This window comes from Anomaloglossus baeobatrachus, chromosome 10 (genome assembly GCF_048569485.1).
Source record: "Anomaloglossus baeobatrachus isolate aAnoBae1 chromosome 10, aAnoBae1.hap1, whole genome shotgun sequence".
Lineage (NCBI taxonomy): Eukaryota > Metazoa > Chordata > Amphibia > Anura > Aromobatidae > Anomaloglossus > Anomaloglossus baeobatrachus.
Window position 1 is genome coordinate 181,844,374 of NC_134362.1, and position 25,968 is coordinate 181,870,341.

At 42.8% G+C, this 25,968-nt stretch overlaps 1 protein-coding gene across 3 annotated transcripts in view; it reads right to left on the minus strand.

Moving 5' to 3' along the window:
* The window catches only part of CDH11 (cadherin 11), a 209,620-nt gene that overhangs the window by 128,294 nt on the left and 55,358 nt on the right, over positions 1-25,968 (minus strand). The window contains exon 1 of one of the 3 annotated variants that reach the window (XM_075325870.1): positions 23,770-23,811. The exons of the other annotated variants lie outside the window; for them this stretch is intronic. The gene's annotated coding sequence lies outside the window, so the exon portion shown is untranslated. Of the gene's footprint in view, positions 1-23,769; positions 23,812-25,968 lie in introns of those variants that run through there. 3 annotated transcript variants of the gene reach the window in all.

The following is a 25,968-nucleotide window of genomic DNA, read 5'->3' on the forward strand; positions in this document are numbered from 1 at the left end:
CAGTCACCGGCATAGAGGGGTGAGTGGGATTATGCATTTCCATTAACACAAGCTCCAATCACTGATGCCCACACAGAAGAGTGGGCAGGAATATGGGCAGGGGAAGGAAGGGAATATTAATTTCTATTAAAACACATTTCAATCACAGGCACCGGTGTAGGGAAATGGGCGGGGAAAGGAGTAAATATTAATTTCCATTAAAGCACGTTTCAATCACAGGCACCAGCGGAGAGGGGTGGGCAGAATTATGGGCAGGGAAGGGATGAATATTAATTTCCATTAACACACATTCCAATGACAGGCACCAGCACAGAGGGGTGGACGGGATTATGGGTGGGGAAAGGAGTGAATATTCATTTCCATTAATACACGTTCTAATCACTGATTCCAGCACAGAGGGGTGGGCAGGAACATGGGCGGGGAAAGGAGTTAACATTCATTTCCATTAACACAAGTTCCAATCACTGATGCCGGCATAGAGGGGTGGGCAGGGATATGGGAATGGAAAAAGGGTGAATATTAATTTCCATTAACACAAATTCCAATCACTGATGCTGGCATAGAGGGGTGGGCAGGGATATGGGAATGGAAAAGGGTGAATATTCATTTCCATTAACACAAATTCCAATCACTGATGATGGCACAGAGGGGTGGGCAGGAATATGGGCGGGATAGGGAGTGAATATTCATTTCCATTAAAACACGTTTCAATCACAGGCTCTGGCGTTGAGGGGTGGGCGGAATTATGGGTGGGGAAGGGGGTGAATATGCATTTCTATTAACATAAGCTCCAATCACTGATGCCAGCACAGAGGGGTGGGCAGAGATATGGGCAGGGGAAGGGAGTGAATATTAATTTCCATTAAAACACATTTCAATCACAGGCATCGGTGCAGAGGGGTGGACGGGATTATGGGTGGGGGAGGGGGTGAATATTAATTTCCATTAACATACGTTCCAATCACAAGCACCGACACAGAGGGGTGGACAGGATTATTTGTGGGGAAGGAGGTGAATATTAATTTCCATTAACAAACGTTCCAATCACTGACACTGCGCAAAGTGATGGGCAGGAGAAGGGAGTAAATATTCATTTTCATTAAAGCACATTTCGATCACAGGCACCAGCGCTGAGGGGTGGGCAGAATTATGGGCAGGGCAGGGATGAATATTCATTTCCATTAACACAAATTCCAATCACAGGCATCGACACAGAGGGGTAGATGGGATTATGGGTGGTGAAGGGGGTGAATATTAATTTCCATTAACACACGTTTCAATCACTGACACTGACCCAGAGGGATGGGCAGAAGAAGGGAGTGAATATTCCTTTTCCATTAACAGGCGACCAAATAATTGACGCCAATACAAAAATTAAGACATCCCCTGAAAATAAGCCCTGGTGCATCTTTTGGAGCCAAAAATAATATATGACACATATTTTTGGGGAAACAAGGAAAACGCAAGTGAATGATGTTCTATTGTATCCTGGAAGGTACTTCACCTACTGTATACTATATTTATATGTATACTGTACATCCGCCTCCCATTCAAATCAATAGGAGGTGGATAAGCAGTACCCGGCCGCCGCCGCTATTAGAAGACAGATCAGCTCCGGAACTGACCATTTCCGGCACCGTGAACAGTTGATCAATGAGAATGCCCAGTGTCGGACCCCGGCCGATCAAACATTGATGACCTCTCCTAAGGATAGTCCATGAATGTAAAAGTAGTGGACAACCTCTTTAAAACTACTGAAAACCCCCTTTAAGACTTATGCCAAATAATATAAAAACCAAGGTAGGAAAATTGAAAGAGAATAAGAATTTTCTATGTTTCAATTAACATGCAGGTCCCCGTGAGTCTTTTTCATTTCACCTGCTAAAGTGAGTAAAGCGAGTGACATTCACCACATTTGGTATTCAGGTTTTCAATCTCATAAACCTTTATTCTGAAAAAAAAATAATAATAATTTAAAATTCAGAAATATATAAAAAGAAAGATAATGCTTTTTTTTATAAAGAAGTAAAAAGAGAAAAATCCACATTCCTGGTAATAAAAACTTCAAAAACTTCAAATTAAAATATTTATATATGGTATATACATATATTTATATATACAGTAGAAATATAACCATCTTTATATATGGTATATATATATATATATATATATATATAGTAGAAATATATATATACATATATATAGATACATATATATATATTTTTTTTATATATATATATACATATATATATATATATAGATAGATATACATATATATATATATATATATATATATATATATATATAGATATACATATATATATAAAATATCCCGTTAGAGATGTTTTAGATAGATTTGGGATCCAATCTTCAGGGTGCTCATCTTTTCGTTAGACAGTAAAAACAGGCTACAAGGAGGGTCTCTTGCTTTTGATGACCAAATGGTGACTAACCTTTTATTTCTTTTTTTTAATATTTTTTTCCAGCATGGAAAGTTATAAAACTTTGCAAATTGTTTTATTAGGGGATTTGTCTTCATATCTGTAAAAAAATTGCTTGTAGCTGGCTTAAAAACTTCTGTTTTACCCCAGTTTATTTTCCTGTCTTCACCTGTATTGAGATGAGAATATACTTATTTGGAGTACAGGGGATGGCAGTGATGGGTCAGCTTCTGTCTCTTCCTCTGAGTATTGAGCATTCTCATTAGGAGCACAGATGATGACAGTAATGTGTCAGCTCCTGTCTCTTCCTCTGAGTGTTGAGTATTCTCATTAGGAGTACAGATGATGGCAGTAATGGATCAGCTCCTGTCTCTTCCTCTGAGTATTGAGCATTCTCATTAGGAGCACAGATGATGACAGTAATGTGTCAGCTCCTGTCTCTTCCTCTGAGTGTTGAGTATTCTCATTAGGAGTACAGATGATGGCAGTAATGGATCAGCTCCTGTCTCTTCCTCTGAGTATTGAGCATTCTCATTAGGAGTACAAATGATGGCAGTGATGGGTCAGCTCCTGTCTCTTCCTCTGAGTGTTGAGCATTCTCATTAAGGAGCATAGATGATGACAGTAATGGGTCAGCTCCTGTTTCTTCCTCTCAGTGTTGAGCATTCTCATTAGGAGTACAGATGATGGCAGTGATGGGTCAGCTCCTGTTTCTTTGTTTGTGATGTGATCCTCGGCCACATTATGGCTATGCCCTAAGCAGAAGAGTCTCCTGGTTCAGCTTATCCCAACAAATAGTTAAAGAGGTTATCCACTACTTTTACATTGATGGCCTATCCTTAGGGCGGCTTTGCACACTACGACATCGCAGGTGCGATGTCGGTGGGGTCAAATCGAAAGTGACGCACATCCGGCGTCACTTGCGATGTCGTAGTGTGTAAATCCTAGATGATACGATGAATGAGCGCAAAAGCGTCGTTATCGTATCATCGGTGCAGGCTCCGACATTTCCATAATGCCGGTGCCGCGACAGGTACGATGCAGTTCCTCGTTCCTGCGGCAGCATACAACGCTGTGTGAGAAGCCACAGGAGCGAGGAACATCTCCTTACCTGCCGCCAGCGGCTATACGGAAGGAAGGAGGTGGGCGGGATGTTTACATCCTGCTCATCTCCGCCCCTCTGCCACCATTGGCCGCCTGCCATGTGACGTCGCTTTGACGCCACACGACCCGCCCCCTTAGGAAGGAGTTGGGTCGCCGGCCAGAGCGACGGTCGCAGGGCAGGTGAGTGCATGTGAAGCTGCCGTAGCGATAATGTTTGCTACGGCAGCTATCACAAGATATCGTACCTGCGACAGGGGCGGGGACTATCGCGTGCGACATCGCAGCATCGGCTTGCGATGTCGCAATGTGCAAAGCCCGCCTTAGGATAGGTCATCAATGTCCTATCGGCCGAGATCCGACACTCGGTACCCCCGCTGATCGGCTGTTCTCAGTGCAACAGTAGGCGGCCAGAAATGCTTAGTCCCGGAGCTGCTCCATCTTCTGATAGAGGCCGCGCACATCCAAATGGGAGGCGGATGTGGAGTTTCCGGCAGACGCCACTATCAGAAGACAGGGCAACTCCAGAACTGAGCATTTCCAGCCACCTGCTGTCGCCACCGCCACCGAGAACAGTTGATCAATGGGGATGCGCCGATGCGGGGTTCTCGGACCCTGGCCAATCAGACATTGATGAACTATCCTAAGGATATGTCTTAAATGTCAAAGTAGTGGATAACTTCTTTAAACACAGGTGCTGACCCTTTCACTGCTATCATCTGTACTCCATATGAATATATTGTTTTGATATCAAATGCAGGAAAATAGATTGGGCAAAACAGGGGGTTTACAAGCTACTTACATGTGATTTTGTTTAACAGGAATGAAGATAGATCTCCTAATAAAGCAATTTCCAAAGTTTTAGACCTTTTCATGGTGGATAAAATTATTTGTAAAAATGTAAAGTTAATAGTTATTATACTATAACCTTATAAATTGCAGTAGATTGATAGAGTTTCCAGCAGCAATAGACCCCGAAATTATCTGAATGTCGAGAAAATGCTTAAAAAAACCTAAACTAAAAATTAATAATAGGATAGAATAGAGCTCGTCCTCTTTTTCTTTGTTCCTCTATAAACTATCTATAAAAATGGCCATCAATACACACAAATAACAGAATATCCTATAGCTTAATATCATATTGTTTCTGGAGAACAGGAAACCAGGACAAAACTGTAACAATCCCCTTAGGGCAATCACTTAACATTGTAAAAAGAGGACATGTCCTGGAAAAAAAAGAGGACACTGGATAGCACCATTAAGGGAAGGAGAGATGCAAATATTTCCTCCTCGTATATACACCCGACAAGGCATCCTTCATTAATTTTTTTTTTGCTTCCCATTGTCATAAAAATTTTCGAATCTTTGGATTACAGCACACAGGGGAAAAAGTATACGACAATGTCGAATGTTGTATCTTCAGTTTGTAAGGGGTTGGCGGCAGTGCCAAAAGCCTCCCTCGATGTCCTGACCTCATGTGATGGTAGACAGTTGGGTTAGGGTGGAGTTCCATAGTTCACCACCAGAGGGGACTGTGTAGGGAAGTGGAGTGCAAGGGGGGGGGGGGGGGGGGGAGAAGGAGAGTTGTGAAGAGGACAAGGAAGGGAGAGGCTACAGAGATGGAGTGGGGGAAAGATCAGATCCTGATGTGTAGAAGGCCACCCTGTGGCTTGTGGACTGGCGGAGAAAGACACAGATGCAGCAGGTATAGGGCTAAGTCCTAGGGACCGCCACTGTGTAGTATTGCTGAGGAGATCCGGAAAGTTGGAGATCAGCATGGCCAGAGTACCCATATCCAAATGGAGAAGGGGCTCTCTGTTACCAGGACTGGATCCTAACCCAGAGGTAAATTCTTCAACATTTCTGGGACCTTGCATCCTTCTACCACCCTTAGGCCTAAAACACACGGCATGAAAATCGGACCGAGTGGAGTGCAATAAAACATTGCATTCCACTCGGACCAATATTAACCTATGTGTCAGCACCCATGAGCAATTATTTTCTCAGCCCCAATCGGACCGAGAAAACAATCGCAGCATGCTGCGATTGTAATGCGAGACTCTTTCTCTCGCACCCATTAAAGTCTATAGGGCGAGAGAAAGATCGCACTGCACTCGCGGTACATCGGTGTACTGTGAGTGCAGTGCGAGAATGGCAATAGCCGGCTATGGAGGAGAGAGGAAGATAAATCCCTCTCTCTCCTCCTCTGTGCTGGCCCGCCCCTCCTCAGAGCCGGCCCACCCCTCCACAGTGTTGGCCCATCCCCCGCAGCTGAGGTCCGATCGCATGATTGGAACTCAGTCGCAGTGACACTCACATGACACTCGGCTCCTGCTGTGCTGCCAGAGCGAGCCGAGTGTCATGCGAGGATCACATTAGTCCCCGTGTGGTCCTGGCCTTACACACATTGTCCATTTTTCATGAGGAGAGCCAGTTGGGAACATGACTACCGTCGTTAACCTCGGCAGAGCCCCCGGCCGGTTCTTCAAGTTATCTACTTCCAAAGATCAGAACTCACAGATCAAATTGGGACACAGACACTTGCTTAGAACCAGTGTATGCCAATAGACATAAAAAAATTTAAATCCACATCCACCTATAATCTCTAACGCTACAGACATGGTCTATATGTACAGATGGAACAGGGGCTCCTAGGCTGACCCTAAGACTGGGGCCCCTGTGCTGTCCCTTATCTCAAGGGTAGACTTGGTGGTAGTCAGGTTTGAACCCCCAGTGTTACCCTGTCTCCTCTCTGAGCCCTGATACTACTTCCCCCCACCTACGGAGCGGGCCAGAAACTCACCAACGAAAACCCCACAAAAAGACAAAGGTAAATGAAAACTTGTGCACAATGCACTCAAACATAAATGAGGCACAGTATGTGCACTGGGAGTAACGCAAAATGGGAAGGAAATAAATACACAACGGGAGGACTCACACACTACAAGTTGCGGTTCTACAACTAGAACATAGAACTGGATAACTACAGGAACCGAGGTAGCAGAAGCTATATCCAGAACACACCCCAGGAGCCAGAATTATATAAAGGGTGCAGGCAGCTGAGCATGGTAATGAGTTGCAGATGACCACAAGCCAACAGAAATTAACTACTGCTGTACTGGAGGGCAGCACAGGCAGATTCAGCCGACGCCCATGACGAATGACAACCTGTGCAACTAAGGGATCCCAGAGTCAGACGCCGCCAAAATACCCAGCGAGTGCAACTCCGAACACCGTACGACACTCACTAGCTGTTTAACATGACAACCTCCAGGATGATCTAGGATTGTCCTTTCATGTTGATCCTAGTTAAAAACACTTGATTAGATAGTTACTAATTTACTAAAATTAAGGAAAGCAAATTCCCAATATATCACTATATCACCCCTCTATGTCAGGTATCTATTATAAATAAAAAAAAAAAAACAATTAAAAAAAGCAATAGATGCATAAAATAGTATTTTTTAATGAGAATACAGAAATAAGACAATCAAATAATATTAAAAACAGTTACTCAGACACACGAAAAAGTCATATGGTAGGTGAATCCAGCAAAAAGTATATTTGTAGCACACCCAACCCGATATGCTAACAAAGAATGGTAAAATGCAAGTGCAACAAAACGTGCGTGGGAGTAGTACATTAGATGACAATATTGAAACATACTAATATAAAATTAGTGACAGAACCAGTAAGCGGGAGGGGGACAAAAATAAATAGTTAATATCAAAAATGAGTGGTAAAAAAGGATACACTCCCACCAATGCACACCTAATGCGCGCTTCGCAAATGGCTTCACCTAGGGTGATCAGAAATAACTGATAATGTCATCCAAACCCTTTGTGAATTAATTTCCTTAGCAGCACTAGATATATATAAGAAGGGCTGTCAGATTAGGATTGGCCTATAAGAGATCTAATCCTGGCAGCAATCTACATCGATTCACACCATTTAGGAGACAGGGTCCTTCAAGGAGACCCTAGAGAAAAATTAAGTCCTTGTTATCAATGAAGCCCTGGAATAATCTCAATTAGTAGAAACGTAGATGCTGTGTTGTGTGATGTGACCTCATGGGCTTTGACAAGGGCTGAAATAAGACAATCTACCAAGCTATCTCAAGCGCCAATATTATTAAGGGTGTAAAGGAGAGAAGAGCATGGCAGCAGATCTATCTTGTCAACTATCCTATAATGTTTGGCAGTGTCCTGGACAAAGGAGAGACCTCCTAGATGGTTGCCTATAATTGTCACGTTTCCTGAAATGTTTGAAAGGCTCCTGGCATCTGACCCATACTCTCTTGAAATGTTTGGATGGCTTCAAAAGGGACCTTCTAGACTCCTGGCATCAGACCCATGCTTCTCAACTTTCCTGAAATGTTAGAAGGCTCCTAGAGGGAGCTTGTAAACTTCTGGCATCAGATCCATACTTCTCAACTTTTCTGAATTGTTTGAAAGTCTCCATGAGGGACTTTCTAGACTTCTGGTATCAGATCCATGCTTTTCAACTTTCCTGAAATGTTTGGATGGCTTTAAAAAGAACCTGCTAGACTCCTGGCATCAGATCCATACTTCTCAACTTTCCTGAAATGTTTGGATGGCTTTAAAAGGAACTTTCTAAACTCCTGGCATCAGATCCATACTTCTCAACTGTTTGGAAATGTTTGAAAGTCTCCCAAAGAAACATAAGTCCTGGTATGAAATCCACACTTCTAAACTCATCTGAAAATTCAAGAGATCTCCTAGATGTCTACAAAAGTTGGCAAATTACAAAGCATACCCAAACCTCTTGAAAAAAAAAATAAATTCCAGAAGATTTGCAGTGTGTCACTTGGATGCCAGATCTGATAATGATAAGCTGGCGTCTAAAGAGTGGAAGAGGAATGAAGGGTGCATGGAAGAGGTATGGCCAGAATAAGACAGTTCACAGAAGAAAGTCTCCCAAAGAAATCTTGTAAAGTCTTGATATCAAATCTACACTTCTAAACTTGTCTGAAAGATCCTCAAGATATCTGGAAAAGTTGGTAAACGACAAAGCCTATCCAAAATTCTTGAAAATAATCATTTCCAGAAGCTTTGCTGTGTGCGTCACTTGGATGCCAGGTCTGATAGTGAAAACCTAATGTCCAAAGACTGAAAGAGGAATGAAGGGTGCATGGAAGAGGCATGGCCAGAATAAGACAGTTCACAGAAAAAAGGCTCCCAAAGAAACCCTTGTAAAGTCTTGATATCAAATCCACAGTTGTAAACTTGTCTGAAAGTTCAAGAGATCCTCAAAATATCTGGAAAAGTTGGCAATCAACACAGCCTATCCAAAACTCTTGAAAATAATCAATTCCAGAAGATTTGCTGTGGGTGTCATTAGGATGAAAGGTCTGAAAATGAAAACCTGGAACCAAACAGTGGAAGAGTAGTGAAGGGTGCATGGACAAGGCATGGCCAAAATAAAACAGTTCACAGCAAAAAGGCTTCCAAAGAAAGCTTGTAAAGTCTTGGTATCACATCCACACTTCTAAGCTTGTCTGAAAGTTCAAAAGATTCTCAAGATAGCTGGAAAAGTTGGCAAACGACTAGAGATAAGTGGTCCCGTCGAGGCTCGGTTCGCCAGCAGCAAACGAGCCTAGCTCCACAGGCTCGAGCTTGGCCCGAACCACGGATTAAGTCACTGAATGGGCAGTTTGAGTCTCTGCCCACAAACAGCCAGCATCAAGCAGATCACTTCCAGGGTGTCATTGTGCGTGTCATTTGGATGAAAGATCTGAAAATGAAAACCTGGAGCCAAGCAGTGGAAGAGGAATGAAGGGGGCATGGAAGAGGCATGGCCGGAATAGGTGAGTTCATAGAAGAAAAGCTCCCAAAGAAACCTTGTAAAGTCTTGATATCAAATCCACACTTCTATACTCGTCTGAAGGTTCAAGAGATCCTCAAGATATCTGGAAAAGTTGGCAAATGACAAAGCCTATCAAAAACTCTTAAAAATAATCAATTCCAGAAGCTTTGCTGTGTCACTTGGATGAATAGTTTGAAAATGAAAACCTGGAACCAAGAAGATGAAGAGGAATGAAGGGTACATGGAAGAGGTATGGTAGGAATAAGACAGTTGACTGAGGGGCATCTCAAAAAGTGAAGTAAGACATAGGCACATAAAAATGCAGAAAGGAACCAATGCTCAAAAACATATAAAAATAGGCTAGTGGTTTAGAAGACTTCTAGCAATATCAAGGCCAGGAGATATAAATCTATAAATCAAATTAGTGATTTTTAGTTTGGGAAGGTGAATTAATCTCTAAAATCCTTGGAGTATACATTTTATGAAAGTAAAAAAATATAAAAATGCATTAATACTAAAAGCAACAAAAGCTATGATAAGATTGTGACCTTCCATGACCTCTAATTCTCCTGCATATTAAGACCAATATGAACCACCCCCCAGAACAATGACTATAACAAGTGACAATCTTTGGGGACACATTTGCATTCTAGCACGAATCCTCTGCGTCATTCCGGTTACAATCCCCAATCCTCCCTTCTGATGGGTCTTCAGTACTTTTCAAAGCCATTCATCTCCGTGCTGCCAGTCAAGTAAGCTTTGGAAAGTGTGGTATAAATAGCTGCATAATAATAATACACCCCCAATGGTATAAAAATCAGCAGTCAAATAAAAAAAAAGGAAAAAAAGAGTTTCCTGTAGTCACTCGGAGAACTTTTATATTCCCTTAGCTAGGCAGGCTGCCTTGTAAATTTCGGCAAGTTGCTTAGCAACACCTCCCGTACCGCATCTGTGATGTTTTTTTAACAGGTGGTATCCCAGGTTCCTTGTTTAACCTCTTGTCTGCCACATTAGGTAGCAAACGACCGATTATACCATGGAACGCTGGCCTCTCGGAATCCATAACACTCTGACTATAGAGTATCTCGAAGAATATATGAGACACACGCGGTCCTGGAATAGAGAGAAGACCGGTTGAGTGACTCAATGAAGAGGGTTAGGGAGAATTTTAATAGACTTCAGTATTGAAGGGCTAAGGAACTTTAATTCAGATGGCATTCCTGTGAATCAATGGTTTACCCACTCGGTATTCGGAGCATGACCCAAGCCAGTGTCAAGACTGGTTTCTAACCCAGTCTGTTTATTTCAATCAGACTGTCTGCACAGGGCAATAGTTTACTTGGCTCGTAATGCACTACCAACACAATACGTCTTGATTTTGAGCTTCTTTTCATACTACATTTCTTTGGAACCTCTCATATAATTTGGACAGGAAAATAAAAGTAGTATAAAATGGGGTTATCTGACAATAAAACAAAATGTACAGAATTAAGGCATAGTAAGAACATAAAAAAGAGAAAACTTAGCTACTCTAAACTGTATGGCTCCAACACAGGCTACTTAAGTGGTCAGGACAGGAGGTGATGATATCTCGTAACTATTGAGGGCTATCTTGAATGATAAAGAAAACAATAAAAGTTTCTATCAGCTCACTACAGCCAATATATGTATCCAGATCCTCTCAATGCTCATGGAAACCTTGGTGGGTTGTGTATGTTGGCAGAAAGGAGGGAAAGACTTTCAGAGATCAGAAAAGACCATTCCACCACAGTCACCATGTGTATCCAGGTCCTCTCAATCTTCTTGGAAACCTTGATGGGTTGTGTATGTTGGCGGAAAGGAGGGAAAGACTTCCAGTGATGAGAAAAGACCATTCCACCATGGCTACCATGTATCCAGGTCCTCTCAATTCGCATGGGAAAACCTAGAGAGGGTGTGTATGTTGGTGGAAAGGAGGGAAAGACTTCCAGGGACGATAAAAAAAATTCCACCACAGCCACCATATGTATCCAGGTCCTCTCAATTTGCATGGAAAAAACCTTGGCGCAGTGTGTATGTTGGCGAAAAGGAGGGAAGACTTCCAGTCATGAGAAAAGACCATTTCACCATAGCCACCATATTGATCCAGGTCCTCTCAAACCTCACGGAAAACTTGGTTGGTGGTGTATGTTGGTGAAAAGTAGGGAAAGACTTCCAGAGATGAGAAAAGACCATTCCACCATAGTCACCATATGTATCCAGGTCCTCTCAATTCGTATGGAAAAAAATCTTGGGGGTTTGTGTATGTTGGCAGAAAGGAGGGAAAGATTTCCAGCGATGATAAAAAAAAAATCCACCATAGCCACCATATGTATCCAGGTCGTCTCAGTTGGCATGGAAAAAAATCTTGGGGGTTTGTGTATGTTCGCGGAAAGGAGGGAAAGATTTCCAGCCATGAGAAAAGACCATTCCATGATTGAAAATTGAACGAGATAAGATAAAACTTTACATTTGTTTCTTCAATAAAAAGTGACAAGCAAATCAGACAATATAAAAAGACACCATTGAAAAAAAAAAAAGAAAAACCGACGGGTTTCGGCTATGCCTTATTCATAGTTTCTGAAACCATAAATAAGGCAAAGCCGAAACGCGTTGGTTTCTCTTTTTTCCCCATGGTGTCTGTTTATATTAAACCATACACTTGTATGCTTTAATATTCATTTTTAAGGGGACCCCTGTAAAATATATTTAATAACCGTAAGGGTTTTTATGTCCTATATTGGTAACCTATTGTCTTTTTATGCTTGTAATTTCTAATTAAAGAAATAAATATTAAATTTTATCTCATCTCATCCAATTTCTAATTGTGGATTAGTTGGATTGTGGATCTCGCTTTAGTCATCTGACCACTGCAGCCAATCTCTACTTTCGATGGGATGTTGTGCTTTCCTGTCCTTACAATGAACACCGTAGGGGCCTGTGTTGGAGCCATAGCGGTTAGAGTGAGTGCGTATGCATTTTATTCTTGCGTTTTTACAATTTCTTCATTCTGCACAATTTCATATAAGGTCAGACACCCTCTTTAAGGTTTGGAGACAGAAACTTTTTCTATAAGTTATTTTACGGAGTGATGAGGGGATGCAGACAACCTTCTAGTGTGGACAACTGGGACATTTCGCTTTTTGTTGGGAGTGAGATGGTCTACCGGCAAGTTACTTTTCCTAGGCATGGTGGTTACAGTAGATACAGGTCGAGAGTAGCAAACTGTATCTCTGCTCGAAGGGAAAGGAAGCCTAACTACACCTCTGACCATCTGTATTGGACCAGAAAATAATATGGCCAAGTCCGCAGTGATTTGGGTCACACGGGCTACTTTACCATGAACGTGTCATCTGGTTGACCCTACTGAGGTTATCACAGCTTCAAAAAAAGGAGAGCTAGCCTAATTTTACAGAGGCATATCATATCATTTAGGACTTGAGACCTCAATGATTCATATATTTTTGAAGGAAATGGAGTATTCTGAAGAAAACTTCAAAAACATAGAAGAACATTCAAACTCCATGCACATATTCTTCTTGGTTGAATTTGTGAGCGAAACACACTCCTTCTATGACAATAGAACTCCAAATTAGTAAGATTTGTTTTACGAGCACTCGGGAAATCATTGCAGCGCACAAATGCTTTGTGGTGTACTGAAAGTTTCTTGTTTATTACATCTTGTGATCAGTTTATATAGTATCCCAAACAAAGAATTAACTCCTTAGAACTATGCACCAATAAGAGCCACAGGGGTGTGTATAGAAATGTGAAGCTTCCCCGGCCATCAGTGTTAGCTGAACCCTATGACATCCTTCAGTTATAAGACATGATGGTTTCTATAAGAACAAAATGGATTGTATTCTCTCACAGATTCTAACCTAGGACCCTAATATTATTTACAACCCTTACATTTTTAATAGGGATAAACAATTTTTGGTGCAAAAAAACTGCATAGCTGTCAATCAGTTTCCATTGACCGGTCATACACAGTGTGATGCTAGATACTATAAGCAGTATGGATAGAAGGGTAGTCAAACAAGCTGAGATCACAAGCCAGGAGGTAACATATAAGATTCAGGTAGCAGATAGAGATGTGGTTAGGAAGAGGTCTGAGATCAGAAGCCGGGAGGTAACGTATAAGGTTCAGGGAGCAGAGTGAGACGTGGTCAGGAAGAGGTCTGAGGTCAGAAGCCGGGAGGTAATATATAAGGGTCAGGGATCACACAGAGAGATGGTCAGGAAGAGGTCAGAGGTCAGAAGCCGGGAGGGAACGTATAAGGTTCAGGGAGCAGACAGAGATGTGGTCAGGAAGAGATCACAACTGAGAAGCTGGGAGGTAACGTATTACGTTCAAGGAACAGAAAGAGATGTGGTCAGGAAGAGGCCAGAGGTCAGAAGCCAGGAGGTAAATTATAAGGTTCAGGGAGCAGACACAGGGGCGGTCAGGAAGAGGTCCGAGGTCAGAAGCCAAGATCAGAACACTTACACCAAACAGAAGCCAAGAGCACACTGAGCAAACAGGAAGTATGACTGAGAAGTACAGACAGAGCATACCCAGTAAAGAAACAGAGCAATCACTAGGAATGAGGCGCATCTGTGGAGGCACCTCCCAAAATCAGCGTGGGCCCTAGTGCTGAAAGACAACCTGTCAGCAAGTGCACAAGACACATAGCAGAGCATTGTCAAATGCAAAATACTCCACACAGCAGAGCCTTGACAAGGACCGTGACACATAGTATATTTTTTCAGTTTACTATGAATCAGTAGGTGAAAGGGAATTTGTAATCAACTTATGTTAGAAAAATCCTCGAATCATTAAATGTTCTACTATATTCTTTAAATTTGTAGGAGAAAATTCAGAAAGACGTAAAAAAAATAACTCTTGGTCTCTTGATAATTGGATTTCACATCTCATCAGATAAGGACTGACTGTGATCTTTGGAAACCTTATGTGAGTACTTATAAAATGGTCTATACATTAAGTGAGAACATTGTGATTTCAACCCTTGGGTCACGAGAGTGGAAAAAATGAATACTGTAAATTGAGAGGCCACCACCAATAATGCCTTGAAATATCTGACATGACGTCTGCAACCAATGGCCATTACTAATCACGCTCGTATCATGATGATTTTTATATTCACTTGAAAGCCTCATTAACATTTTTCATAAATGTCAAACAATCTGCATTAGGCATGTCGGATGGGAGATCTGGAGAAGCAGAGGAACCGGGACCTTCTATAAAGTCAATGAGAAACAAGGTAAGAATTGAACCTTACTGAGACATCTCCACTTGAACCTGCTCCTGTGACATCTACGTTTGTCACCATGTGCCACCATATAAATTCACTTGACGGTACTGGTTATGGAAAAGATGGCAGTACCAGTAGCTCTGACTTGGTCCAGCCAAAAATGCTGGTGTTTCTGGGTCCTGTATTGTTGACCAGTCTATCAGTAAGGGTGTGTGTGCAACCCATCAGGGGGTAAACAGCTCCCTGCTGTAACCAATGTGACTCCCAGAATAGAGTTGCCACTTATAGTTTATGGTTACTCTGTTACCTCCCGTTCAGCCTGTTTTATTTCAATTTCTGACCCCGGCCTGAATTTTCACCTTCTGGTATATACACAACTTCCTTACCATCCCCTGCCAACCCGCTACACTAGCCAGCACCAATGCTGTGGACCCAACTCAATGGCCACTGAGCAATCCATATCCGTGCACAGAGGTTAATAGGTGATGGTCAGAGCAACCACCATGACCTGGAAGACAATGACTAGCACTAATCCTGTCCATGGAAGCCCTATTGAGAAAAGTCAAGCAGGCAGAGGCAAGCGTAGCGACCCTTTAACCATCTAAAATTTCTAAATCACACATCAAGGGAATATAGAATCAAACTTTCTTAAATAAATTACTGTAAAGACTTAAAGGAATATTAAAATAATATAAAACCTTTTTTAGCCCCACTCAAAATGTTTCTTGGCCAGTGGGCGTTACAGATGTCCAATGGAAATCATAGCCACTTTGGATATATCAGGGATGCCACTAGGAATTTCAGGGCCCCTGACTGGCATAATTTTGGGGCCCCCTTGAGACTCCACCCCAGCCCCGCCTCCATCCCTGCTCCGCCTCCACACCTCACACAGAAGCCAATAAATGAAGCGTGAAGGGGCCCCCCTTCTGTTGGGGCCCCGGACTAGAGTCCTGTTTGTCCCCCCTGGTGGGGGCCTGGATATATGTCTCACGGTTGTCTCGCTACTGTATGAGACTTGTGACAGATCCTGGACTTAAGAGTCATTTCCATTCTTGACTCTCAATATTAGACGTGTTTCCTTCCTTTTGGCAGTCATAGGGTTAATGTCAGTTTGCTTTCCAGCAGCTTCTGACTCCGGTTTTCTAGTTTGGGACCACTCCCAGTCACTTTATATACCCTCTGCTACCAGCAGAGGGTGTCCGTTATTTTCCCAATTTGCCATTTGAATGCTGGGCCTAGAGGTGGAAGGAGCTGCTTAAACCATCTGTTGAAGTTGCGGTGGTGGCTGCAGAATTGGTGCTGACTGCAGCAGTCTGTTGTTGTGTTCCCCTTGTCTGTCTTCTTTCCCTGGTGTGTTGATTCACTGGAGTGATGGGACTAGAATCCTTCACCTGCCCACTCACTAGCCAGGGACTATTATAGGGTCATTTCAGGGCTTCAGGTTCCTGCTCGGCGCCAAGTGAGGAACCTCTACTGGTTAGCAGTGGAGGACGTGTCCATCTTCTCTCTCACTAGTCCTACGGCCCTCCTTTGTTTGAGTTCCTCGTTGTACCCCTTGATTGTCGTGGTGTTACCCCTGTTGTTATGTGTTTTGGCTCACACTGGACTCTTCTCTAGTTCACGTTGTGACAATATATTAAAGTATCCATGCTTATGCCTGCTGATGTTTTGCGTACACGTTTTTTGATAGGAACTTCATATGAAAAATCTGACCACCATCTTTAATCATGTCTAGATTTACTTGTTTTATTGTATACCAGCTCAACTAAGATACATTCCTTACAGAAAAAAACCCTGGATCTTTCTTTTTCAGCATGAGATAATCGAAAAATTGGGAGAATATATATATATATATATATATATATATATATATATATATATATATATATACACAGTGTGTCCACCCATATCCTATCCACCGCCATTATCTTGAGAACGGCGGCAGCTATAGGCATAGAAGTGGTGTCTAGGTATAGTAAAGTAGCCATGCGCTACGCAATGAAACCGCCTATAGCACCACCTGGTGGAAAACAACGGAGTGAGTATTTTTATCTTGAAAACGGAACGAGATAGAGAAGAAAAGTGATTTACAAAGTTGTAGGGCATCAATTCAATACGAATCGACACCTTGCATACAGAAATGCTATGATTAGAACGTGTAAAGCTCACAAGGCTGCAGACGTGAAGCCATACCTCATGGAGACCTTCCTACAAGTCATTGGGTATGGTGGCTGTGTGGAGTGGCCATCGCTCACCTGACATGACCCCATTGGACTTCTTTCTGTGAGGTCACATCAAACAGCAGGTGTATGCGACCCCTCCACCAACATTGCAGGAGCTACGATGACGTATCACAGATGCTTGTGCAAACGTGTCACCTACCATATTGCACAACGTGCAGCAATATACAGTATGCTGTGCAGAGGCCAGATGTGCATTGCAGCTGACGGGGGCCAGCCATATGCCATATGCGTGACCAGCATTCAATGTTTTGGGGGGGTCATGGGTTTCCTATCATAGCATTTCTGTATGCAAGGTGTCGATTCATATTGAATTAATGATGCCCTACAATTTTTTAATTCATTTTTTGTCTCTATCTCGTTCCATTTTCGAGATAAAAATGCTAAATCCGTTGTTTTCCACCAGGTGGCGCTATAGGTGGTTTCATTGTGTAGCGCATGGCTACTTTACTATACCTAGACACCACTTCTATGCCTATAGCTGCCGCCGTTCTCAAGTTAATGGCGGTGGACAGGATATGGGTGGACACACTGTATATATATATATATATATATATATATCAAGTTCCTTTGGGAAGCATCGCTTTGTTAACACAACCAAGTCATAATATTCAGCTTGTCTTCGCAGGCAACACAAGTGTCAATTTTTATATAGTTCACCTTATTCAAACATCAAAATCGTCCCCAGACACTTAAGAAAACTGCAGGCAAAAAAAGCTGAGAATCTAGATAAAATACAATTGTGGCTTTACGACTTGCGAAGGGAAAATGTGAGTTTCAAGTGCTGAAACTTCTCTTTTCAGTATTAATTCATTAAAGGTAGAACAGCTTTGGACGGAGGTGTCCTTACATTCTTACAACATCAATGTCTGATGCGGTTATATTTTTACTCATATATTTTGCCTTTTAACGCTGAAATCATGAAGACAACCAAATGAATTATTGACCAAGTCCAGCCTAACCATCCACGTGAAAAGAAGATATAAAGTTCAATATGTTAAGAATATATATAGGTTGACCTTAATGGACTACTATCTTCTTCAGGGTGGGATATATCATTGGTGCAAATGAGGCCCAAGAGGTAAGGGGAACTTGTCTATCTCCAAGGCAGTTGGACCTGGAGGCCTCCTGCTGTCTCCAACTGAAAAATATTTCCTGAATTTGTACATTCCTTTCCCACGAAGCTGCAAAAACAATAGTGCATGAACTTATCATCTCCCTCCTGGATTATTGCAACCCCCTGCTCTGTGGCCTCCCTTCTAAAGTCCCCGTCACACGCAGCGATATCGCTAGCAAGCATACCCGAACCCCTCGTTTGTGCGTGACGGGCAAATCGCTGCCCGTGGCGCACAATATCGTTAGGAGCTGTCACACGGACTTACCTGCCTAGCGACGTCGCTGTGGCCAGCAAACCGTCTCCTTTCTAAGGGGGGCGGTTCGTGCGGCGTCACAGCGGCGTCACTAAGCGGCCGCCCAATAGAAGCGGAGGGGCGGAGATGACCGGCCGTAACATCCCGCCCACCTCCGTCCTTCCTCATTGCCGGCGGCCGCAGGTAATCTGTAGTTTGTCGTTTCCGAGATATCATACATAGCTATGTGTGCTGCTACGGGAATGACGAACAACCTTCATCCTCAACAATCAACGATTTTTTGAAAATGAACGACGTGTCAACGATGGACAATTTGGTATTTTCCATCGCTAACAGTCGCTCGTTGGTGTCACACGCAACGACGTCGCTAACAATGCTGGATGTGCGTCACGGAATCCATGTCCCCGGCGATACATGGTTAGATACGTCGTTGCGTGTAACGGGGCCTTAACACTATCGCACCCCTATAATCTATTCTGAACTATGCTGCCCGACTAATCTAGCAGTCTCCCCCCCCGCTACTCGCCAACCTCTTCTCTCTGCCAATCCCTTCACTGGCTTCTGATTGCCCAACAACTCCAGTTCAAAACCCAAAGAGCAGTAGAACTGTGGAACCTTCGGGATTTTTACCAGATATCCCACTCAATTTTTGAGTGACAGGTTCAATCTCATTTCTGGGTGCGCCTCTATCTCCTCTATTCTGCTGGGGAACCTGCTAGCAGCTGTCCAAATCTCCTGCAGCTCCACCAAAGGATGTGTAGCGCCCCTGAGGCTTTAGTCGCCACAGAGGTACTGCACCTCAGCCAGAGCTATAGTATTACATCTCAGGTAAGGAAGAGGTCAACACTGGTTCACACAGAAGCACGACACCCATGCTCAGAAACAACTCATCAGACATGGCAAGGGCGTGATTATACCCATAACCAGGCAGGCGGGGTGGAGTCTTAGGAGTGGGAACACAATAGTATAAGTGGGAACACAGTGTGAAGTGTTTGAGGTCAGTCAGAGGAGCAGTGGAGGAGCTAAGACCCACAGCCTGGAGCAGGTACCGCTCGGCCCGGGCACAGACTGAAGGAGTCCTAGAGACCGCGGGAGCTAAACTTCCGTAGCCTTGTTCCACATATAATCTTTGGGTGGAAGGACTTGGATGCAACATGGGGACTGGTCCCTAGGCTAGGGGTGTATAACTTACGGGCTCAACTAGCAAAACCAGCGGCTGAGGTGACAGCACGCACCGAAGCTACCACCGTCTGCGAATTTCCTGGAAGGTGACCCTCAGGGACCAACAGGATAAAGCTTCACGCCACCCCACAGGGTTCATGGGCACTGATACAGGGTTCAATGAGCGAAGGTGGGAGAAGCAAGCGCAGAGACGACCACGAAAGGGAAAACTTTAGAAAGGTGCATCAGACTCGACTTCCGAACTACCCAGGATCGGCTGGAGCCCATCACGGTGAATCCCGGCATTCCAAAGGTGGTCCTTGGCAAGTGTGTAACCAGCTACAGTGAGTAAACACCTTAAGAATGCACCCCTGAGTCACTCCTTTAATCCCCTGCGCCCGCCATCATAGACTACTACCACCACCATCCGCCCTGGTACCCACCTCTACCTGTGGAGGGCTATACCATCCCAGCTGCATCATCAACTGCCCCGAAGTCCCTATCCCGCAGCGGCGGGACCACCACTTGCCGCATACCACAGGTGGCATCACGAAACAACCAACATCCCTTACATCTTGTTACATCACCACTGGAGTCCGCTCCAGCGACTTCTGCTCCGATCGCCAGGCGATGCCGTGTTCCTGCCGTGCATGGTGCTGGTGATGGGAGAGGAGTCGATGCCAGCGGCAACGGTGGGCGCAGGCTCCAATCATCCACCGGGCTGGGTTATCTTGGGATCTGCAGTACCACTGGTTGACTGTGGGTGACATGTGTCTTCCAGCTGAAATTGCCAGCGTTCAGCTACAGCCAATGGGAAGACACCACACCCTTCTTAGCTCCCCTCCTGTCTGCTGACCTCTGCCAGAGATAGTTCTGATTTCCTGGCTCCTGGTCCGCCCTATTCTGTTTTGTGATTCCTGTGTGCTGACTTCTGCATGTTTTCTGACTACTCTCCTGCCTGCTGTTTTTGTACCTCGCTGCCTGATCTGGATTTGACCTCTGCTATGTTTCTGATTACGTCCTTGCCTGCCGATTCTGTCCCTGTTCTGCTATTCCTGGTTTGATCCTGCCTGACGACTACTCTCATCGGACTGCAGCCTTCCACAGGTAGTGATCTCCAGGGCCCTGTGTAATTCCAAATCCCTGTATAGGGGTTAAAGGGTTTCAGGGTTCTGGGGGTCCTGCTTGGTGAGTGGCTTCCCTCTAGCCTGTCCATTACATCCCATCTGAGTCTGTTGATCCAGGCAGGCAATACACATCCTTATTAAACGACACCGTAGGGGTCACGGAACCGGGCCCAGCCACCGCGGCTTCCCAGCAGTAGAAGCAGAACCGCGGCACGGTAACGACTCTCCCCAGGTCCCGGTGGGCGCGTCAGATGACTAAATCTTTACAAGGAGTCCATTACACTCAATAGCTTGTATATGTACTGCACTAATATGTCGGGGCTTACAGAGGGAGCATCACTCTTTACAGACCCTTTATTCTCTGATTAATATGTGTCCTGTAGTTAATAATAATAATAATAATAATAAAAAAATAATATAATAGTCTCCTTTTAATTGATAATTTTCCAATAAATATATTTCTAAACCAGATAGTTTTTAAAAAACTGTATTTTTTGATATTTTTTTTTATTTCCGCCGCATTTGTAGTACAATATTTCCAGCTCTTTCCCGGCTGGAGACATTATAGGACTACATAAACAAATAGCTGCCGTACACCCGACATAAGAGGCTCGGGGGGTGGTTTGTTGGAATATTGAACGCCATGTAAAAAAAAAAGGGTCATATTAAAGTGGCATAATGGGCACGGAACAAAAAATGGAAACGGCAGCGTATTATGATAATATCCCAACACAAGCCATAGCGAATGAATAAACTTTGTGCTCTTAACACATTGATTACAGATTATGCAGACAATGTAATTTAAAAGTATGCCGCCTGATAAATGCAATGAGGGGGAATTATGTAAATTTCGGCACATTAGATTGATTTGCTTGAAATAAAACCAGTTACATTCGATGTTTTCAGAAAGAGGCACAATTATTATGATTGAGAAACAGCAATGTTAATGAAGTGTGGTACTGTTAATCAATTCCTCCCTCCGTGGAAAGAGCGCAGGATTGTGCCTTATCTCAAAACACTAACAGCTGAGTTTCTTTCCTCCCCAGCATCATCACCATGGATGCCATGGAAATGTTTTCCTGCCCATGAAATCACTTTCTTGGGTATTGAACTGGAAGATTCTTAAGTTCTTACACTAAGTAACCCAAGGGTGAAGTTTAATTAAAGAGCGTGTCTGTGTCTAAGTCTCTAAGTTAACTTTTATACCAGTTTAATATATATACTTTTTATATTTACAGTACAGACCAAAGGTTTGGACACACCTTCTCATCTCTAGAACAACTGTTAAGAGGAGACTTTGTGCAGCAGCCTTCATGGTAAAATAGCTGCTAGGAAATCACTGCTAAGGACAGGCAACAAGCAGGAGAGACTTGTTTGGGCTAAAAACACAATGAATGGGCATTAGACCAGTGGAAGTCTGATGAGTCCAAATTTGAGATCTTTGGATCCAACCACCATGTCTTTGTAGAAAAGGTGAACGGATGGACTCTACATGGCTGGTTTCCACCGTGAAGCATGGAGGAGGAGGTATGATGGTGTGGGGGTGCTTTGCTGGTGACACTGTTGGGGATTTATTCAAAATTGAAGGCATACAGAACCATCATGGCTACCACAGCATCTTGCAGCGGCATGCTATTCCATCCGGTTTGCGTTTAGTTGGACCATCATTTATTTTTCAACAGGACAATGACCCCAAACACACCTCCAGGCTGTGTAAGGGATATTTGACTAAGAAGGGGAGTGATGGGGTGCTACGCCAGATGACCTGGCCTCCACAGTCACCAGACCTGAACCCAATCGAGATGGTGCAAAAGGGCCAACAAGTGCTAAGCATCTCTGGGAACTCCTTCAAGACTGTTGGAAGACCATTTCCGGTGACTACCTCTTGAAGCTCATCAAGAGAATGCCAAGAGTGTGCAAAGCAGTAAGCAAAGCAAAAGGTGGCTACTTTAAAGAACCTAGAATATAAGAAATATTTTAAGTTGTTTAACACTTTTTTAAGTATTTAATTCCACATGTTTTAATTCATAGTTTTGATGTCTTCAATGTGAATCTACAATTTTCAGAGTCCTGAAAATAAAGAAAACTCTTTGAATGAGAAGGTGTGTCCAAACATTTGGTCTGTACTGTATATACTTTATTGATTAAATCCTGATGAATTGTACATGGGCAGGCTAAAGAGTATTTTCTTCCAGCGCATGCAGATTGATTGAGCAGCGCATGTGCCTGCAGCAACTGTGCTTTCAAGATGTCACTTATGGCAACACATTGAGAAATGATTCAAATGAAGACGCTACAGAAAAGGCAAGCGGAATAAGGTCTTATCTCTGAGTGCTCACCTAGTGGGGGTTTGGTACCCACAACCCAGGAATACGCTCAAAGATGTGGCTGCGACGAACCCCTCGGATTGCAGAAATAGATATGAGGAAGGGTGGAAATCCGGGCTTTCAATGGACAAGATCCACAGGATGTGAAGAAGACAGTCCAGGTAAGGGTATTCCAATTAGTTTATTAGGTCTATGCATTTCTAAGTATAAAACTTCTTCTCCGAGACAGAAACTACTATAACAGTAGCTTATTAGGTCTACATGTTTCGAAGTATAAAACTTCTTCTTCAGGAACGGATCTACCATAACAGTAGTTTATTAGGTCTACATGTGTCGAAGTATAAAACATCTTCAGGACAGTATATTAGGTCTATGGGTTTTGATATATAAAACTTCTTCAGGACAAAAATTACTATGACAGTAGTTTATAAGATCTACATGTTTCGAAGTATAAAGCTGCTTCTTGAGGACAGAAACAACTATAACAGTAGGTTACTAGGTCTACCCATTTTGAAGTATAAAACATTTTCTTCAGGATAGATACAGTATAACAGTAGTTTATTAGGTCTACGCATTTTAAAGTATAAAGCTGCTTCTTCAGGACAGAAACTACAATAACGGTAGTTTATTAGGTCTACGCGTTTCGAAATATAGAACTCCTTCAGGACAAAAGCTTCTATAACAGTCATTTATTAGGTCTAATGTACGTGTTTCGAAGTAAAAAGCTTCTTCTTCAGGACAGAAGCTACTATAACAGTAGTTTATTGGCTGTACGCATTTTAAATTACAAAACTTCTTCAGGACAGAAACTACCATAACACAGTTATAGTAATTTCTCTTCTGAAGAAGAAGTTTTATACTTCAAAACGCCGAGACTCAATAATCAATTTTGAGTATACTTACCTGGTTTGTCCTCTTCGCATCCTTGTCCATTAGCAGAGTGGATTTTAACCCTTCATCTCCTCTTACCTATTGAGAAAAGTACAAAGATTTTGGGGGGAGTGTTAAGAAACTGGTAACCTTTCGCTATTCATTTTGGGATCTATAAAGCGAAAAATAATAGTAAGGACAGATGTGTACTAAGAAATCAATTAAGAATTTTGTATCCATTTAGATAAAAACAAGCATAATGGATTTAGGGATGGGGGCACAGACTTTAAATTACAAGCCTTTCCAATGTATTCATTTTTAGAGACCATGACCGTCTGCTCGGTGAGGACAACCCATTGAATGAAGTCTCGGTTTATCCTTGTTTACTTCTCTCTTTTGTTACTTTTCCTTTTTCAGGTCGTCTATCATTATACTAAAGAAAGTGCTATAACAAAACGACCCACATTTTTTAGACATAACCAGCAGTTCAATGAGGAATTTACGTCCACAGCCTCACGAGGTGACCAAGTGCACAGTACTTAGTAATACTGATATGAAAAAACAACCATGAAGTTATTAGAACTACAGTTACTCTACAGGTTGGAAACTTTTGTTCGCCTGCACCGGAAGCTCACATTGAAGAGTCCCTCTCATTTGTCGAAATAATAGTGCAGCTTGCAGAGATATATTGTCCAGAAAAATATTAGACATCTGGGCGCATCCCGAAAAACCACATTGACATAAGTTTGGAGGTTATCCCCTAATTATTGAGATCCTGAGAACCACCAAAGATTTCCACATAGACCCAGATACAGGTTTTTGTAGACCCTTGGGAAGAAGTCAAAGAGGCTCTTTGCGAACCTCACCATCAGCTTGACAAGTGTGTCTCTATTCCTAAAATGGCACCTTGTTTCCTCCTTGTAAATCCTAAGCCAAGTAGGTGTGGTCCAAAAAGGAGTATTCTTAAGTTTGGAAGCTATTTCCTAACTATTGAAATCCCAAGAACCACTAAAGATATCCACACAGATCCAGATACAGGTTTTTGTAGACCCTTGGGAAGAATTCAAAGAGGGTCTTTGCGAACCTCACCATCAGCTTGACAAGTGTGTCTCTATTCATGAAATGGCATCTTTTTTCCTCCTTGTAAATCTTAAGCCAAGTAGGTGTGGTCCAAAAAGGAGTATTCTTAAGTTTGGAAGCTATCTCCTAACTATTGAAATCCCGAGAACCACTAAAGATATCCACACAGACCCAGATACAGGTTTTTGTAGACCTTTGGGCAGAAGTCAAAGAGGGTCCCTTGTGAACCTTGCCAAAAAGTCAAAGAGGGTCCCTTGTGAACCTTACCATCAGCCTGACAAGTGCATCTCTATTCCTTAAATGGCGTCTTGTTTCCACTATGTACATCTAGTCTTTTTTGTTAACTGGGTGTGGTTCATAAAGGGGTATTCTTAAGTCTGGAAGTTATCTCCTAATTATTGAGATCCTGAGAACCAACAAAGATATCCACACAGACCCAGATACAGGTTTTTGTAGATGCGTGAGCCGAAGTCAAAGAGGGTCCCTTGTGAACCTTACCATCAGCTTGACAAGAGTGTCTCTACTGCTGAAATGGCATTTTGTTTCCTCTATGAAATATACCTACTTTTTAGCCAAGTAGGTATATTTCATAAAAAGGTATTCTTAAGTCTGTAAGTTATCTCCCAACTATTAACATCCTGAAAACCGTCAAAGATATCGACACAGACCCAGATACAGGTTTTTGTAGACTCTTCAGCAGAAATCAAAGTTGGTCCCTTGTGAATCTTACCATCAGCTTGACAAGTGTATCTCTATTCCTGAAATGACAGCTTAGTTCCTCTATGTAAATCTAGTCTTTTTAGCCAAATAGGTGGGGCTCATAAAAGGGTATTCTTAAGTTTGGAAGTTATCTTCTAACTATTGAGATCCTGAGAACCACTAAAGATATCCATACAGATCCAGATACAGGTTTTTGTAGAACCTTGGGCAGAAGTCAAAGAGGGTCCCTTGTGAACCTTGCCATCAGCTTGACAATTGTGTCTCTATTCCTGAAATGGCATCTTGTTTCCAGTATGTAAATCTAGTCTTTTTAGCCAAGTAGGTGTGGTCTATAAAGGGGTATTTTTAAGTTTGGAAGTTATCCCTTTACTATTGAGATCCTGAGAACCACCAAAGATATCCACACAGACCCAGATACATGTTTTTGTAGAC